Genomic DNA, 18,046 nt, shown 5'->3' on the forward strand with positions numbered 1-18,046 from the left:
CTTTTGTGGGAGTCAATGATTGTAAGATTCCTCCCCCAACCCCTTTTTGATGTCTAGTATATTCCCCTGTAATCAATTCCTTTTCTAAAATATAAGAGATCTTGTTTGTGGCTGTTTTAACCTAGAGAGAGAAAATATTCTAGAGAGAGAATATTCAGATTTTGAATATTTTTGGATAGAAAAATATCTCTTATAATTCAGATGAGTTCCCCTGAAACAGAAATTTAAAAAAAATTTTCCAATGTGCAATTGGAATTAATTGGAAATAGGTATAAAGAACCTTAGCCTAAGGGTCTAGATTTTCATAAATCTTTAGACTATGGTCCAATTAAGGTTCCTATGGGCCAATAGCATCAATCCATGTGTAGGGAGGAGATAAATCCAAATTGTAAAAGAAGATACCCAAAAATGAGTAAATGCTCACATAAGATGAAGAGTTGAAAATGTACAAGGTTTATTAGTAAATAAACACATATGTAAGGAAGGGGAGTTCTTTAAAGGAGGTGCATATTTCACATAAGATGAAGAGTTGAAAATGTACAAGGTTTATTAGTAAATAAACACATATGTAAGGAAGGGGAGTTCTTTAAAGGAGGTGCATATTTCACATAAGATGAAGAGTTGAAAATGTACAAGGCTTATTAGTAAAAAAACTATGACACATGTGTAAGGAAGAGGAGTTCTTTAAAGGAGGTGCATATTTCACATAAGATGAAGAGTTGAAAATGTACAAGGTTTATTAGTAAAAAACTATGAGCAATACAATTTTGACACATATGTAAGGAAGGGGAATTCTTTAAAGGAGGTGCATATTTCACATGCTTGAATGAGTTTTAAACTCATAAAAATTGAGATATTTCATCTCTCCTCTCTCCTCATTCAAGTCTAGTTCCAAAAAGTTAGCTTAACTGACCTAAAAATGGTCAAAAAGTGACCAAACTGACTTGGAAAATTCTAGAATCAGTTTGTTTGGTTAGGAGCTCAAATTTTCCTATAAATAGAAGCCTCTCCTTGTTGAAATAAAGATAGTGTCTTATGTTTTGTTACTCTACTTCCCTAAGCCAAAATATATAGTCTCTTATGCTTTGTTACTCTACTCCACCTAAGCCAAAACATATAGTGTCTTATGCTTGTTACTCTACTCCACCTAAGCCAAAACATATAGTGTCTTATGCTTTGTTACTCTACTCCACCTAAGCCAAAATATATAGTGTCTTATGCTTGTTACTCTACTCCACCTAAGTCAAAACATATAGTGTCTTATGCTTTGTTACTCTACTCCTCCTAAGCCAAAATATATAGTGTCTTATGCTTTATTACTCTACTCCACCTAAGCCAAAATATAGAGTGTCTTAGGCATTGTTACTCTACTCTACCTAAGCCAAGAACTGTGAATTCTTTAATAATTCACTAGTTTTTGATACTTCTCTCCTTCTTCAATCCCCATTGGTGGCTCCATCAACATACTAAACCAATTGATTGGTTGGGGGCCTCTACCGTGAATAAAGAATCAAGCAAATTATAAGGTAAGTATATTGAATTTTGATCTTTTCTATAATTTCTCAATGATTCTCTCTTCTCAACCCCTCTCAAGCTTGAGAAGCTTAATTGGTATGGTTTTTTAAATGTTATTGAAGTTAATTGGTGAATAGTAGGGAAGAGTTACATAATTTAATAAATGCTATAGAATTTAATTTCCATTTATGTTTAAATTCAAATGGTTTTTATGTAATTTCTCTCTCTCTCTCTCAAGAAATGGTCATACTCATGACCCATTCTCAATCCAAATGAAGCTTTTCATAAAGCTTTTCCTTAATCCAAGATTAAGCTATGCTTGAGGCCAAATTAATAGTTTTTTGCTATGCTTTTAGTTTATGCACATTGATGATTCAATCCATTATGGATTGATGACCCAATTAGAGACCATTCTAATTGTTTTCTTAATGATCCAATTAGAGACCATTATGGATTGATGATCCAATTAGAGACCATTCTAATTATTTCTTTAATAATAAGCTTTATCCCTTAGAAAAAAAAATTGAGATTTATCAGTCATAGTAGCGGAGCTATGGCAAAATTTTTATAGAAATCACGCATAAGATAAATTCATTCAAAGCATAAAAAGAGGACTTCCTACCATATTCTAGGAACTATCATCCTAGATTAATTAAAAGAATATTATTAGGCATGGAGATGTGGATGTTTGCATGTAGATGTAGATGTATGGATGTGAGTGTGAATGTGGAGGTGGATGTGTGCATGGAGATGTGGATGTATGCATGTAGAAGTAGATGTATAGATGAGGATGTAAATGGAGATGTGGATGTATGCATGCAGATGTAGATGTATAGGTGTAGATGTGAACGGAGATGTGGATGTATACATGTAGATGTAGATGTATAGATGTAGATGTGGATGTGGAGGTGGATGGATGCATGTAGATGTAGATGTATAGATGTAGATGGGAATGGAGATATGGATGTATACATGTAGATGTAGATGTATAGATGTAGATGTGGATGTGGAGGTGGATGGATGCATGTAGATGTAGATGTATAGATGTAGATGGGAATGGAGATATGGATGTATGCATGTAGATGTAGATGTATAGATGTAGATGAGGATGTGGAGGTGGATGGATGCATGTAGATGTAGATGTAGATGTATAGATGTAGATGTGAATGGAGATGTGGATGTATGCATGTAGATGTAGGTGTATAGATGTAGATGTGGATGTAGAGGTGGATGTATGCATGTAGATGTAGATGTATAGATGTGGATGTGAATGTGGAGGTGGATGTATGCATATAGATGTAGATGTATGGAGGTGAATGTGAATGTGGATGTGGATGTATGCATAGAGATGTAGAAGTATGCATGTAGATGTGAATGTACGCATATAGATGTGGATGTATGGATGTGAATATACGATATGTGATGTGAGGGAATCTAAAGTGAGGAGATGGAAATGATGTGATGGGATGAGTATACATATAAATGGATTATGGAATAAGTAATGTAGATTGATGAGGGATAATGTGGAAAAATGAAAGTTAAAATAGAATTTGTATTGTAAACTGTTTGTAAATGCTGTTTGTAAATGCTGTTTGTAAAAGATTGTTTTATGTCAAGAATGCTGGGGGGAGCATTTTGACCGTCTTGTGATTAAAGTCGTGATGGTAAAGTTGCAACTGCTGACGGGGAGTCAATGAAGGACGTCTCGCGTAGCAAGGTCGGCCGAGGTCTTGACCAGCCTCGGTGCGATTAAAATGGTGAGCTTCCGGTACGGTGGATGAGGGGCCAAGGAAGCGGCCTATGCGTGAAGCGCTAGGTTACCTGCGAAGGATCCTAGAGGGTGCTGACCATACGGTGCTCGGGCTCTGGGTCGCCTAGGATACCCACGCGTGCGTCGAGGAAGATATTGGAACAGAGTTGGAGTTGTTTTCTGAAATCGAGCATGGATCTGGTTGATTGACCTTGCTGGTCTTCAATGGATGAGTCCATGGCTCCTTATATGGATCTGTTGGTTGATCTTGCTGATCTTCAACGAGAGTCCATCTTGATAAGTGATTATATTGCCAAGTATTAAAGGCTAGGAACTATTGAAACGGCCCCTGAGCGTTCTAGTTGCCAATGATGCCATATATACTCTGATGAAGGAATGATGGAAAATTATTAAAGGCTAGGAACTATCGAAACGGCCCCTGAGCGTTCTAGTTGCCAATGATGCCATAGATACTCTGATGAAGGAATGATGGGAAATTAAGAATCAATTGGATAAATTGGAAGATGGTGATCAATGATACTATGGTTTTATTAAAGGATTGTTTTAAACTGGTTGAATCTGGTTGAAAAAGGCAATTTCATATTGGGTGTGTGAGTGGTGTGACTAGTTTTATTTTGCATGAATATCCAGCTAGGGGGCCTTGGAACTCTTTTCCCTGGTACCCGGGACAAAACCTAACCAAATTTTTAATTGGATCCCATCACTACAGTGGTTGGGCGGTTGGCTAACCCATGGGATCGGATGGGGTTAGGCTGGACTGATGGATCCGTAAATCGAGACTCAAACTTTTGTTTTTACGATAGAAAAAAAAAATAAATCCCGGACAGAAACTGTTCTATGGATAGGAATCAACGGCTGTGCCTCTTGAATGGGGAAAAAAGCGTTGATCCCAATGATCCAAGTGCAAGTTTCTTCCTTGAACTGACTAAGTATCTTATAGATGTAATCGGATCATCTCGATCAGAAATGATCTTGACTACGTTAGAGTAAAAATTTATCCTGGTGGAATCGCCCGTGCTTTCCGGTAAAGGAAGTTTTTCCGGGTTCGGTTTTGGAACAACCGACGGATTAGTCTCTTATCCGGATATCCGTGGGCGAGGCCCCGAGTGTGGGACCCCTGTCCCGCGCGAGAAGCACTACTTTCGCTGCTGCCAGTACCCCGAATCCGTTGCTCGGTGGGAACAGGGATCTTACAGTTGGTATCAGAGCCTTTGGTTAATAAAGATCAATTGAGAAGACAAATATGTCAAAAATTTATCAAGAAACACAAAAAGGTTATAATTGTGTGATATAACTCATACAATTTGATATTCAAACTGAAATTCATAATTTGGTAATTGGTTCTTCATATGGAAGTACCGCAATTATATAGAAACCCTGACTTGCTTGAGGCCTAGACATGATAGTATTTACCTTATAATTCCAAGAGCCGTGACTACCCGTATATATCGAGAGTATACTGCAGCTCTTTACTGACAGTATATACGAGTAAATCTAAGACTTGAAATTATAAGCGTTAATGCTATCTAAATGATGATTTCGAATGTGATTGATATGATTTTTAATTCTGTTTGAGAATGAATGAATTGATTTGGATTCTGATTGAAAATGCTGATTGAAAAATGTTGATTTTTAAAAATTAGTTGAAATATAATGAAACCACAATGAGGGGGAATGGGACGAGTCCCTGTGATGATATTCATAACTAGAATGATGATAACGAATTCAGAAAATCACTATGAGATTAGTGGGTTGTGCTGTCAGATTGCTACTGTTAATACTTGACCGGTAGATCAAGTTAAGGGATGTCAAATTGAGAACTTGCTTGACTGAAATTTCCGTGTGGAGGAATGTTCCGAAGGAAACTTTTCGGTCTAATGGACCATTATCATGTTAAAGATATGAATGATATAATCTGAATGAATTGTTATTTAATGATGAGTTCTATATAAGGGATATTTATCCCAGTGTTCTGTTGGGTTGACCACCCAGAATATAAGGAACCCCAGAATAAAATTGGATCTTAAGAATAAGAGCTGTCCTCTACCTTGCAAGATGAGGACATCTCGCACTTTTTAAGTGGGGTAGGATGTAAGATTCCTCCCCAACCTTCGAGGTATACTGGAGTAAGAATCTTCCTTTCTGATCTTATAATTATTCCCTCTCTAAAATAAAAGAAAATTTCTGTTTAAAAAAGGAAGACCCTTTTCCTAGAATACTTCTCAGGAGTCACGCCTGTTTTAAGGATTTAGAACAATGAGTTTAGAAGTGAGAATCGGTGTTTTGGATACCAAGGTTTTGGTTTTCATTCGAGTACGGCCCAAAAGAAGTTCTTTATCTCTTGGGGAGTATAAGAAGTTATCCCCCAGATATTGTGATCCTTATATCTGAATTCAATGAAAGTAGGTGACTTAGCCTACAAGTTTCTTTTATCTCCTCATCTCAAATTTCTTAATGCCTTCTATAGAAAAATGTGTCAAACACAAATCATGGAAAGACGGTAAAACTTCAGTGGCAAGTTACCGTTGGCTTCTAGGTTACGCTAGCTCCTTCCTTATATATAAGTCGTAACTTTTACTTGTCGCTCACACAGTAATCTTACTCCCATCAATCTCCTTTCTTTCTTAATCTCCTTCATGGCTTGGCAACAGGAATTAGTTTTATCCCTGATGATTTCTCACCTTCAAGACGCAAGAGAGTCTGTGAAGAAAGACTTTATAGAACAGTATGAGCGCTCACTTTTTCCTCACCTAGGAACTTCTGTAGCGCAGACCAAATGGCGGACCTATCAAAACATAACTAGGGTAACACCCTGGGGTCAGCAACACTTTCGTAACAATGTCCGCTTGGCCATGGTTATTGAAGCTTTGGGTTTGGGTCCCCGATACTACTGTGTCATGAGATCAAGACATCTTGGGTTTTCTGAGCGGGTCTTCTTACTGACATGTTTTCTTCCTCATGAGAAGATATGCCTTTACCCCGTTTTTGGCTTGCCTCTCAGAGGTCCTTTTGTTAGATCACCTCATACCACTGAGATAGGTGCGGCAATAACCAGCAGAATCATTCCCATAGATGAGTTACCCTATACTTGTGCAGCTTGTGAGGACTGCTTTTGTGACCATATGATGGACGGGCTTATGGAAGTGTAAAGAGTTCTTCTATCTTTACTGTATAAGTCCCGTGAATGAATAAAGTTTAAATCTTGTTCTTATTTTGAATCTTGCTCTCTTTAATACTTTTCTTGGTGGTTAATCGTGATTAAAATTTTTCTCTAAGTCTCATATTCGTGCATCTTGCGAAATTATTCCAAGCTGCGAGATGAGGACATCTCGCGTTTTTTAAGTGGTGTAGAATGTAAGATTCCTCCCCCAACCCCTTTTTGATGTCTAGTATATTCCCCTGTAATCAATTCCTTTTCTAAAATATAAGAGATCTTGTTTGTGGCTGTTTTAACCTAGAGAGAGAAAATATTCTAGAGAGAGAATATTCAGATTTTGAATATTTTTGGATAGAAAAATATCTCTTATAATTCAGATGAGTTCCCCTGAAACAGAAATTTAAAAAAAAATTTCCAATGTGCAATTGGAATTAATTGGAAATAGGTATAAAGAACCTTAGCCTAAGGGTCTAGATTTTCATAAATCTTTAGACTATGGTCCAATTAAGGTTCCTATGGGCCAATAGCATCAATCCATGTGTAGGGAGGAGATAAATCCAAATTGTAAAAGAAGATACCCAAAAATGAGTAAATGCTCACATAAGATGAAGAGTTGAAAATGTACAAGGTTTATTAGTAAATAAACACATATGTAAGGAAGGGGAGTTCTTTAAAGGAGGTGCATATTTCACATAAGATGAAGAGTTGAAAATGTACAAGGTTTATTAGTAAATAAATACATATGTAAGGAAGGGGAGTTCTTTAAAGGAGGTGCATATTTCACATAAGATGAAGAGTTGAAAATGTACAAGGCTTATTAGTAAAAAAACTATGACACATGTGTAAGGAAGAGGAGTTCTTTAAAGGAGGTGCATATTTCACATAAGATGAAGAGTTGAAAATGTACAAGGTTTATTAGTAAAAAACTATGAGCAATACAATTTTGACACATATGTAAGGAAGGGGAATTCTTTAAAGGAGGTGCATATTTCACATGCTTGAATGAGTTTTAAACTCATAAAAATTGAGATATTTCATCTCTCCTCTCTCCTCATTCAAGTCTAGTTCCAAAAAGTTAGCTTAACTGACCTAAAAATGGTCAAAAAGTGACCAAACTGACTTGGAAAATTCTAGAATCAGTTTGTTTGGTTAGGAGCTCAAATTTTCCTATAAATAGAAGCCTCCCCTTGTTGAAATAAAGATAGTGTCTTATGTTTTGTTACTCTACTCCCCTAAGCCAAAATATATAGTCTCTTATGCTTTGTTACTCTACTCCACCTAAGCCAAAACATATAGTGTCTTATGCTTGTTACTCTACTCCACCTAAGCCAAAACATATAGTGTCTTATGCTTTGTTACTCTACTCCACCTAAGCCAAAATATATAGTGTCTTATGCTTGTTACTCTACTCCACCTAAGTCAAAACATATAGTGTCTTATGCTTTGTTACTCTACTCCTCCTAAGCCAAAATATATAGTGTCTTATGCTTTATTACTCTACTCCACCTAAGCCAAAATATAGAGTGTCTTAGGCATTGTTACTCTACTCTACCTAAGCCAAGAACTGTGAATTCTTTAATAATTCACTAGTTTTTGATACTTCTCTCCTTCTTCAATCCCCATTGGTGGCTCCATCAACATACTAAACCAATTGATTGGTTGGGGGCCTCTACCGTGAATAAAGAATCAAGCAAATTATAAGGTAAGTATATTGAATTTTGATCTTTTCTATAATTTCTCAATGATTCTCTCTTCTCAACCCCTCTCAAGCTTGAGAAGCTTAATTGGTATGGTTTTTTAAATGTTATTGAAGTTAATTGGTGAATAGTAGGGAAGAGTTACATAATTTAATAAATGCTATAGAATTTAATTTCCATTTATGTTTAAATTCAAATGGTTTTTATGTAATTTCTCTCTCTCTCTCTCAAGAAATGGTCATACTCATGACCCATTCTCAATCCAAATGAAGCTTTTCATAAAGCTTTTCCTTAATCCAAGATTAAGCTATGCTTGAGGCCAAATTAATAGTTTTTTGCTATGCTTTTAGTTTATGCACATTGATGATTCAATCCATTATGGATTGATGACCCAATTAGAGACCATTCTAATTGTTTTCTTAATGATCCAATTAGAGACCATTATGGATTGATGATCCAATTAGAGACCATTCTAATTATTTCTTTAATAATAAGCTTTATCCCTTAGAAAAAAAAATTGAGATTTATCAGTCATAGTAGCGGAGCTATGGCAAAATTTTTATAGAAATCACGCATAAGATAAATTCATTCAAAGCATAAAAAGAGGACTTCCTACCATATTCTAGGAACTATCATCCTAGATTAATTAAAAGAATATTATTAGGCATGGAGATGTGGATGTTTGCATGTAGATGTAGATGTATGGATGTGAGTGTGAATGTGGAGGTGGATGTGTGCATGGAGATGTGGATGTATGCATGTAGAAGTAGATGTATAGATGAGGATGTAAATGGAGATGTGGATGTATGCATGCAGATGTAGATGTATAGGTGTAGATGTGAACGGAGATGTGGATGTATACATGTAGATGTAGATGTATAGATGTAGATGTGGATGTGGAGGTGGATGGATGCATGTAGATGTAGATGTATAGATGTAGATGGGAATGGAGATATGGATGTATACATGTAGATGTAGATGTATAGATGTAGATGTGGATGTGGAGGTGGATGGATGCATGTAGATGTAGATGTATAGATGTAGATGGGAATGGAGATATGGATGTATGCATGTAGATGTAGATGTATAGATGTAGATGAGGATGTGGAGGTGGATGGATGCATGTAGATGTAGATGTATAGATGTAGATGTGAATGGAGATGTGGATGTATGCATGTAGATGTAGGTGTATAGATGTAGATGTGGATGTAGAGGTGGATGTATGCATGTAGATGTAGATGTATAGATGTGGATGTGAATGTGGAGGTGGATGTATGCATATAGATGTAGATGTATGGAGGTGAATGTGAATGTGGATGTGGATGTATGCATAGAGATGTAGAAGTATGCATATAGATGTGAATGTACGCATATAGATGTGGATGTATGGATGTGAATATACGATATGTGATGTGAGGGAATCTGAAGTGAGGAGATGGAAATGATGTGATGGGATGAGTATACATATAAATGGATTATGGAATAAGTAATGTAGATTGATGAGGGATAATGTGGAAAAATGAAAGTTAAAATAGAATTTGTATTGTAAACTGTTTGTAAATGCTGTTTGTAAATGCTGTTTGTAAAAGATTGTTTTATGTCAAGAATGCTGGGGGGAGCATTTTGACCGTCTTGTGATTAAAGTCGTGATGGTAAAGTTGCAACTGCTGACGGGGAGTCAATGAAGGACGTCTCGCGTAGCAAGGTCGGCCGAGGTCTTGACCAGCCTCGGTGCGATTAAAATGGTGAGCTTCCGGTACGGTGGATGAGGGGCCAAGGAAGCGGCCTATGCGTGAAGCGCTAGGTTACCTGCGAAGGATCCTAGAGGGTGCTGACCATACGGTGCTCGGGCTCTGGGTCGCCTAGGATACCCACGCGTGCGTCGAGGAAGATATTGGAACAGAGTTGGAGTTGTTTTCTGAAATCGAGCATGGATCTGGTTGATTGACCTTGCTGGTCTTCAATGGATGAGTCCATGGCTCCTTATATGGATCTGTTGGTTGATCTTGCTGATCTTCAACGAGAGTCCATCTTGATAAGTGATTATATTGCCAAGTATTAAAGGCTAGGAACTATTGAAACGGCCCCTGAGCGTTCTAGTTGCCAATGATGCCATATATACTCTGATGAAGGAATGATGGAAAATTATTAAAGGCTAGGAACTATCGAAACGGCCCCTGAGCGTTCTAGTTGCCAATGATGCCATAGATACTCTGATGAAGGAATGATGGGAAATTAAGAATCAATTGGATAAATTGGAAGATGGTGATCAATGATACTATGGTTTTATTAAAGGATTGTTTTAAACTGGTTGAATCTGGTTGAAAAAGGCAATTTCATATTGGGTGTGTGAGTGGTGTGACTAGTTTTATTTTGCATGAATATCCAGCTAGGGGGCCTTGGAACTCTTTTCCCTGGTACCCGGGACAAAACCTAACCAAATTTTTAATTGGATCCCATCACTACAGTGGTTGGGCGGTTGGCTAACCCATGGGATCGGATGGGGTTAGGCTGGACTGATGGATCCGTAAATCGAGACTCAAACTTTTGTTTTTACGATAGAAAAAAAAAATAAATCCCGGACAGAAACTGTTCTATGGATAGGAATCAACGGCTGTGCCTCTTGAATGGGGAAAAAAGCGTTGATCCCAATGATCCAAGTGCAAGTTTCTTCCTTGAACTGACTAAGTATCTTATAGATGTAATCGGATCATCTCGATCAGAAATGATCTTGACTACGTTAGAGTAAAAATTTATCCTGGTGGAATCGCCCGTGCTTTCCGGTAAAGGAAGTTTTTCCGGGTTCGGTTTTGGAACAACCGACGGATTAGTCTCTTATCCGGATATCCGTGGGCGAGGCCCCGAGTGTGGGACCCCTGTCCCGCGCGAGAAGCACTACTTTCGCTGCTGCCAGTACCCCGAATCCGTTGCTCGGTGGGAACAGGGATCTTACAGTTGGTATCAGAGCCTTTGGTTAATAAAGATCAACTGAGAAGACAAATATGTCAAAAATTTATCAAGAAACACAAAAAGGTTATAATTGTGTGATATAACTCATACAATTTGATATTCAAACTGAAATTCATAATTTGGTAATTGGTTCTTCATATGGAAGTACCGCAATTATATAGAAACCCTGACTTGCTTGAGGCCTAGACATGATAGTATTTACCTTATAATTCCAAGAGCCGTGACTACCCGTATATATCGAGAGTATACTGCAGCTCTTTACTGACAGTATATACGAGTAAATCTAAGACTTGAAATTATAAGCGTTAATGCTATCTAGATGATGATTTCGAATGTGATTGATATGATTTTTAATTCTGTTTGAGAATGAATGAATTGATTTGGATTCTGATTGAAAATGCTGATTGAAAAATGTTGATTTTTAAAAATTAGTTGAAATATAATGAAACCACAATGAGGGGGAATGGGACGAGTCCCTGTGATGATATTCATAACTAGAATGATGATAACGAATTCAGAAAATCACTATGAGATTAGTGGGTTGTGCTGTCAGATTGCTACTGTTAATACTTGACCGGTAGATCAAGTTAAGGGATGTCAAATTGAGAACTTGCTTGACTGAAATTTCCGTGTGGAGGAATGTTCCGAAGGAAACTTTTCGGTCTAATGGACCATTATCATGTTAAAGATATGAATGATATAATCTGAATGAATTGTTATTTAATGATGAGTTCTATATAAGGGATATTTATCCCAGTGTTCTGTTGGGTTGACCACCCAGAATATAAGGAACCCCAGAATAAAATTGGATCTTAAGAATAAGAGCTGTCCTCTACCTTGCGAGATGAGGACATCTCGCACTTTTTAAGTGGGGTAGGATGTAAGATTCCTCCCCAACCTTCGAGGTATACTGGAGTAAGAATCTTCCTTTCTGATCTTATAATTATTCCCTCTCTAAAATAAAAGAAAATTTCTGTTTAAAAAAGGAAGACCCTTTTCCTAGAATACTTCTCAGGAGTCACGCCTGTTTTAAGGATTTAGAACAATGAGTTTAGAAGTGAGAATCGGTGTTTTGGATACCAAGGTTTTGGTTTTCATTCGAGTACGGCCCAAAAGAAGTTCTTTATCTCTTGGGGAGTATAAGAAGTTATCCCCCAGATATTGTGATCCTTATATCTGAATTCAATGAAAGTAGGTGACTTAGCCTACAAGTTTCTTTTATCTCCTCATCTCAAAATTCTTAATGCCTTCTATAGAAAAATGTGTCAAACACAAATCATGGAAAGACGGTAAAACTTCAGTGGCAAGTTACCGTTGGCTTCTAGGTTACGCTAGCTCCTTCCTTATATATAAGTCGTAACTTTTACTTGTCGCTCACAGTAATCTTACTCCCATCAATCTCCTTTCTTTCTTAATCTCCTTCATGGCTTGGCAACAGGAATTAGTTTTATCCCTGATGATTTCTCACCTTCAAGACGCAAGAGAGTCTGTGAAGAAAGACTTTATAGAACAGTATGAGCGCTCACTTTTTCCTCACCTAGGAACTTCTGTAGCGCAGACCAAATGGCGGACCTATCAAAACATAACTAGGGTAACACCCTGGGGTCAGCAACACTTTCGTAACAATGTCCGCTTGGCCATGGTTATTGAAGCTTTGGGTTTGGGTCCCCGATACTACTGTGTCATGAGATCAAGACATCTTGGGTTTTCTGAGCGGGTCTTCTTACTGACATGTTTTCTTCCTCATGAGAAGATATGCCTTTACCCCGTTTTTGGCTTGCCTCTCAGAGGTCCTTTTGTTAGATCACCTCATACCACTGAGATAGGTGCGGCAATAACCAGCAGAATCATTCCCATAGATGAGTTACCCTATACTTGTGCAGCTTGTGAGGACTGCTTTTGTGACCATATGATGGACGGGCTTATGGAAGTGTAAAGAGTTCTTCTATCTTTACTGTATAAGTCCCGTGAATGAATAAAGTTTAAATCTTGTTCTTATTTTGAATCTTGCTCTCTTTAATACTTTTCTTGGTGGTTAATCGTGATTAAAATTTTTCTCTAAGTCTCATATTCGTGCATCTTGCGAAATTATTCCAAGCTGCGAGATGAGGACATCTCGCGTTTTTTAAGTGGTGTAGAATGTAAGATTCCTCCCCCAACCCCTTTTTGATGTCTAGTATATTCCCCTGTAATCAATTCCTTTTCTAAAATATAAGAGATCTTGTTTGTGGCTGTTTTAACCTAGAGAGAGAAAATATTCTAGAGAGAGAATATTCAGATTTTGAATATTTTTGGATAGAAAAATATCTCTTATAATTCAGATGAGTTCCCCTGAAACAGAAATTTAAAAAAAAATTTCCAATGTGCAATTGGAATTAATTGGAAATAGGTATAAAGAACCTTAGCCTAAGGGTCTAGATTTTCATAAATCTTTAGACTATGGTCCAATTAAGGTTCCTATGGGCCAATAGCATCAATCCATGTGTAGGGAGGAGATAAATCCAAATTGTAAAAGAAGATACCCAAAAATGAGTAAATGCTCACATAAGATGAAGAGTTGAAAATGTACAAGGTTTATTAGTAAATAAACACATATGTAAGGAAGGGGAGTTCTTTAAAGGAGGTGCATATTTCACATAAGATGAAGAGTTGAAAATGTACAAGGTTTATTAGTAAATAAATACATATGTAAGGAAGGGGAGTTCTTTAAAGGAGGTGCATATTTCACATAAGATGAAGAGTTGAAAATGTACAAGGCTTATTAGTAAAAAAACTATGACACATGTGTAAGGAAGAGGAGTTCTTTAAAGGAGGTGCATATTTCACATAAGATGAAGAGTTGAAAATGTACAAGGTTTATTAGTAAAAAACTATGAGCAATACAATTTTGACACATATGTAAGGAAGGGGAATTCTTTAAAGGAGGTGCATATTTCACATGCTTGAATGAGTTTTAAACTCATAAAAATTGAGATATTTCATCTCTCCTCTCTCCTCATTCAAGTCTAGTTCCAAAAAGTTAGCTTAACTGACCTAAAAATGGTCAAAAAGTGACCAAACTGACTTGGAAAATTCTAGAATCAGTTTGTTTGGTTAGGAGCTCAAATTTTCCTATAAATAGAAGCCTCCCCTTGTTGAAATAAAGATAGTGTCTTATGTTTTGTTACTCTACTCCCCTAAGCCAAAATATATAGTCTCTTATGCTTTGTTACTCTACTCCACCTAAGCCAAAACATATAGTGTCTTATGCTTGTTACTCTACTCCACCTAAGCCAAAACATATAGTGTCTTATGCTTTGTTACTCTACTCCACCTAAGCCAAAATATATAGTGTCTTATGCTTGTTACTCTACTCCACCTAAGTCAAAACATATAGTGTCTTATGCTTTGTTACTCTACTCCTCCTAAGCCAAAATATATAGTGTCTTATGCTTTATTACTCTACTCCACCTAAGCCAAAATATAGAGTGTCTTAGGCATTGTTACTCTACTCTACCTAAGCCAAGAACTGTGAATTCTTTAATAATTCACTAGTTTTTGATACTTCTCTCCTTCTTCAATCCCCATTGGTGGCTCCATCAACATACTAAACCAATTGATTGGTTGGGGGCCTCTACCGTGAATAAAGAATCAAGCAAATTATAAGGTAAGTATATTGAATTTTGATCTTTTCTATAATTTCTCAATGATTCTCTCTTCTCAACCCCTCTCAAGCTTGAGAAGCTTAATTGGTATGGTTTTTTAAATGTTATTGAAGTTAATTGGTGAATAGTAGGGAAGAGTTACATAATTTAATAAATGCTATAGAATTTAATTTCCATTTATGTTTAAATTCAAATGGTTTTTATGTAATTTCTCTCTCTCTCTCTCAAGAAATGGTCATACTCATGACCCATTCTCAATCCAAATGAAGCTTTTCATAAAGCTTTTCCTTAATCCAATATTAAGCTATGCTTGAGGCCAAATTAATAGTTTTTTGCTATGCTTTTAGTTTATGCACATTGATGATTCAATCCATTATGGATTGATGACCCAATTAGAGACCATTCTAATTGTTTTCTTAATGATCCAATTAGAGACCATTATGGATTGATGATCCAATTAGAGACCATTCTAATTATTTCTTTAATAATAAGCTTTATCCCTTAGAAAAAAAAATTGAGATTTATCAGTCATAGTAGCGGAGCTATGGCAAAATTTTTATAGAAATCACGCATAAGATAAATTCATTCAAAGCATAAAAAGAGGACTTCCTACCATATTCTAGGAACTATCATCCTAGATTAATTAAAAGAATATTATTAGGCATGGAGATGTGGATGTTTGCATGTAGATGTAGATGTATGGATGTGAGTGTGAATGTGGAGGTGGATGTGTGCATGGAGATGTGGATGTATGCATGTAGAAGTAGATGTATAGATGAGGATGTAAATGGAGATGTGGATGTATGCATGCAGATGTAGATGTATAGGTGTAGATGTGAACGGAGATGTGGATGTATACATGTAGATGTAGATGTATAGATGTAGATGTGGATGTGGAGGTGGATGGATGCATGTAGATGTAGATGTATAGATGTAGATGGGAATGGAGATATGGATGTATACATGTAGATGTAGATGTATAGATGTAGATGTGGATGTGGAGGTGGATGGATGCATGTAGATGTAGATGTATAGATGTAGATGGGAATGGAGATATGGATGTATGCATGTAGATGTAGATGTATAGATGTAGATGAGGATGTGGAGGTGGATGGATGCATGTAGATGTAGATGTATAGATGTAGATGTGAATGGAGATGTGAATGTATGCATGTAGATGTAGGTGTATAGATGTAGATGTGGATGTAGAGGTGGATGTATGCATGTAGATGTAGATGTATAGATGTGGATGTGAATGTGGAGGTGGATGTATGCATATAGATGTAGATGTATGGAGGTGAATGTGAATGTGGATGTGGATGTATGCATAGAGATGTAGAAGTATGCATGTAGATGTGAATGTACGCATATAGATGTGGATGTATGGATGTGAATATACGATATGTGATGTGAGGGAATCTGAAGTGAGGAGATGGAAATGATGTGATGGGATGAGTATACATATAAATGGATTATGGAATAAGTAATGTAGATTGATGAGGGATAATGTGGAAAAATGAAAGTTAAAATAGAATTTGTATTGTAAACTGTTTGTAAATGCTGTTTGTAAATGCTGTTTGTAAAAGATTGTTTTATGTCAAGAATGCTGGGGGGAGCATTTTGACCGTCTTGTGATTAAAGTCGTGATGGTAAAGTTGCAACTGCTGACGGGGAGTCAATGAAGGACGTCTCGCGTAGCAAGGTCGGCCGAGGTCTTGACCAGCCTCGGTGCGATTAAAATGGTGAGCTTCCGGTACGGTGGATGAGGGGCCAAGGAAGCGGCCTATGCGTGAAGCGCTAGGTTACCTGCGAAGGATCCTAGAGGGTGCTAACCATACGGTGCTCGGGCTCTGGGTCGCCTAGGATACCCACGCGTGCGTCGAGGAAGATATTGGAACAGAGTTGGAGTTGTTTTCTGAAATCGAGCATGGATCTGGTTGATTGACCTTGCTGGTCTTCAATGGATGAGTCCATGGCTCCTTATATGGATCTGTTGGTTGATCTTGCTGATCTTCAACGAGAGTCCATCTTGATAAGTGATTATATTGCCAAGTATTAAAGGCTAGGAACTATTGAAACGGCCCCTGAGCGTTCTAGTTGCCAATGATGCCATATATACTCTGATGAAGGAATGATGGAAAATTATTAAAGGCTAGGAACTATCGAAACGGCCCCTGAGCGTTCTAGTTGCCAATGATGCCATAGATACTCTGATGAAGGAATGATGGGAAATTAAGAATCAATTGGATAAATTGGAAGATGGTGATCAATGATACTATGGTTTTATTAAAGGATTGTTTTAAACTGGTTGAATCTGGTTGAAAAAGGCAATTTCATATTGGGTGTGTGAGTGGTGTGACTAGTTTTATTTTGCATGAATATCCAGCTAGGGGGCCTTGGAACTCTTTTCCCTGGTACCCGGGATAAAACCTAACCAAATTTTTAATTGGATCCCATCACTACAGTGGTTGGGCGGTTGGCTAACCCATGGGATCGGATGGGGTTAGGCTGGACTGATGGATCCGTAAATCGAGACTCAAACTTTTGTTTTTACGATAGAAAAAAAAAATAAATCCCGGACAGAAACTGTTCTATGGATAGGAATCAACGGCTGTGCCTCTTGAATGGGGAAAAAAGCGTTGATCCCAATGATCCAAGTGCAAGTTTCTTCCTTGAACTGATTAAGTATCTTATAGATGTAATCGGATCATCTCGATCAGAAATGATCTTGACTACGTTAGAGTAAAAATTTATCCTGGTGGAATCGCCCGTGCTTTCCGGTAAAGGAAGTTTTTCCGGGTTCGGTTTTGGAACAACCGACGGATTAGTCTCTTATCCGGATATCCGTGGGCGAGGCCCCGAGTGTGGGACCCCTGTCCCGCGCGAGAAGCACTACTTTCGCTGCTGCCAGTACCCCGAATCCGTTGCTCGGTGGGAACAGGGATCTTACAGTTGGTATCAGAGCCTTTGGTTAATAAAGATCAACTGAGAAGACAAATATGTCAAAAATTTATCAAGAAACACAAAAAGGTTATAATTGTGTGATATAACTCATACAATTTGATATTCAAACTGAAATTCATAATTTGGTAATTGGTTCTTCATATGGAAGTACCGCAATTATATAGAAACCCTGACTTGCTTGAGGCCTAGACATGATAGTATTTACCTTATAATTCCAAGAGCCGTGACTACCCGTATATATCGAGAGTATACTGCAGCTCTTTACTGACAGTATATACGAGTAAATCTAAGACTTGAAATTATAAGCGTTAATGCTATCTAGATGATG

Source organism: Cibotium barometz, chromosome 60, assembly GCF_041138505.1.
Source record: "Cibotium barometz isolate CiBa-2024 chromosome 60, ASM4113850v1, whole genome shotgun sequence".
Classification (NCBI taxonomy): domain Eukaryota; kingdom Viridiplantae; phylum Streptophyta; class Polypodiopsida; order Cyatheales; family Cibotiaceae; genus Cibotium; species Cibotium barometz.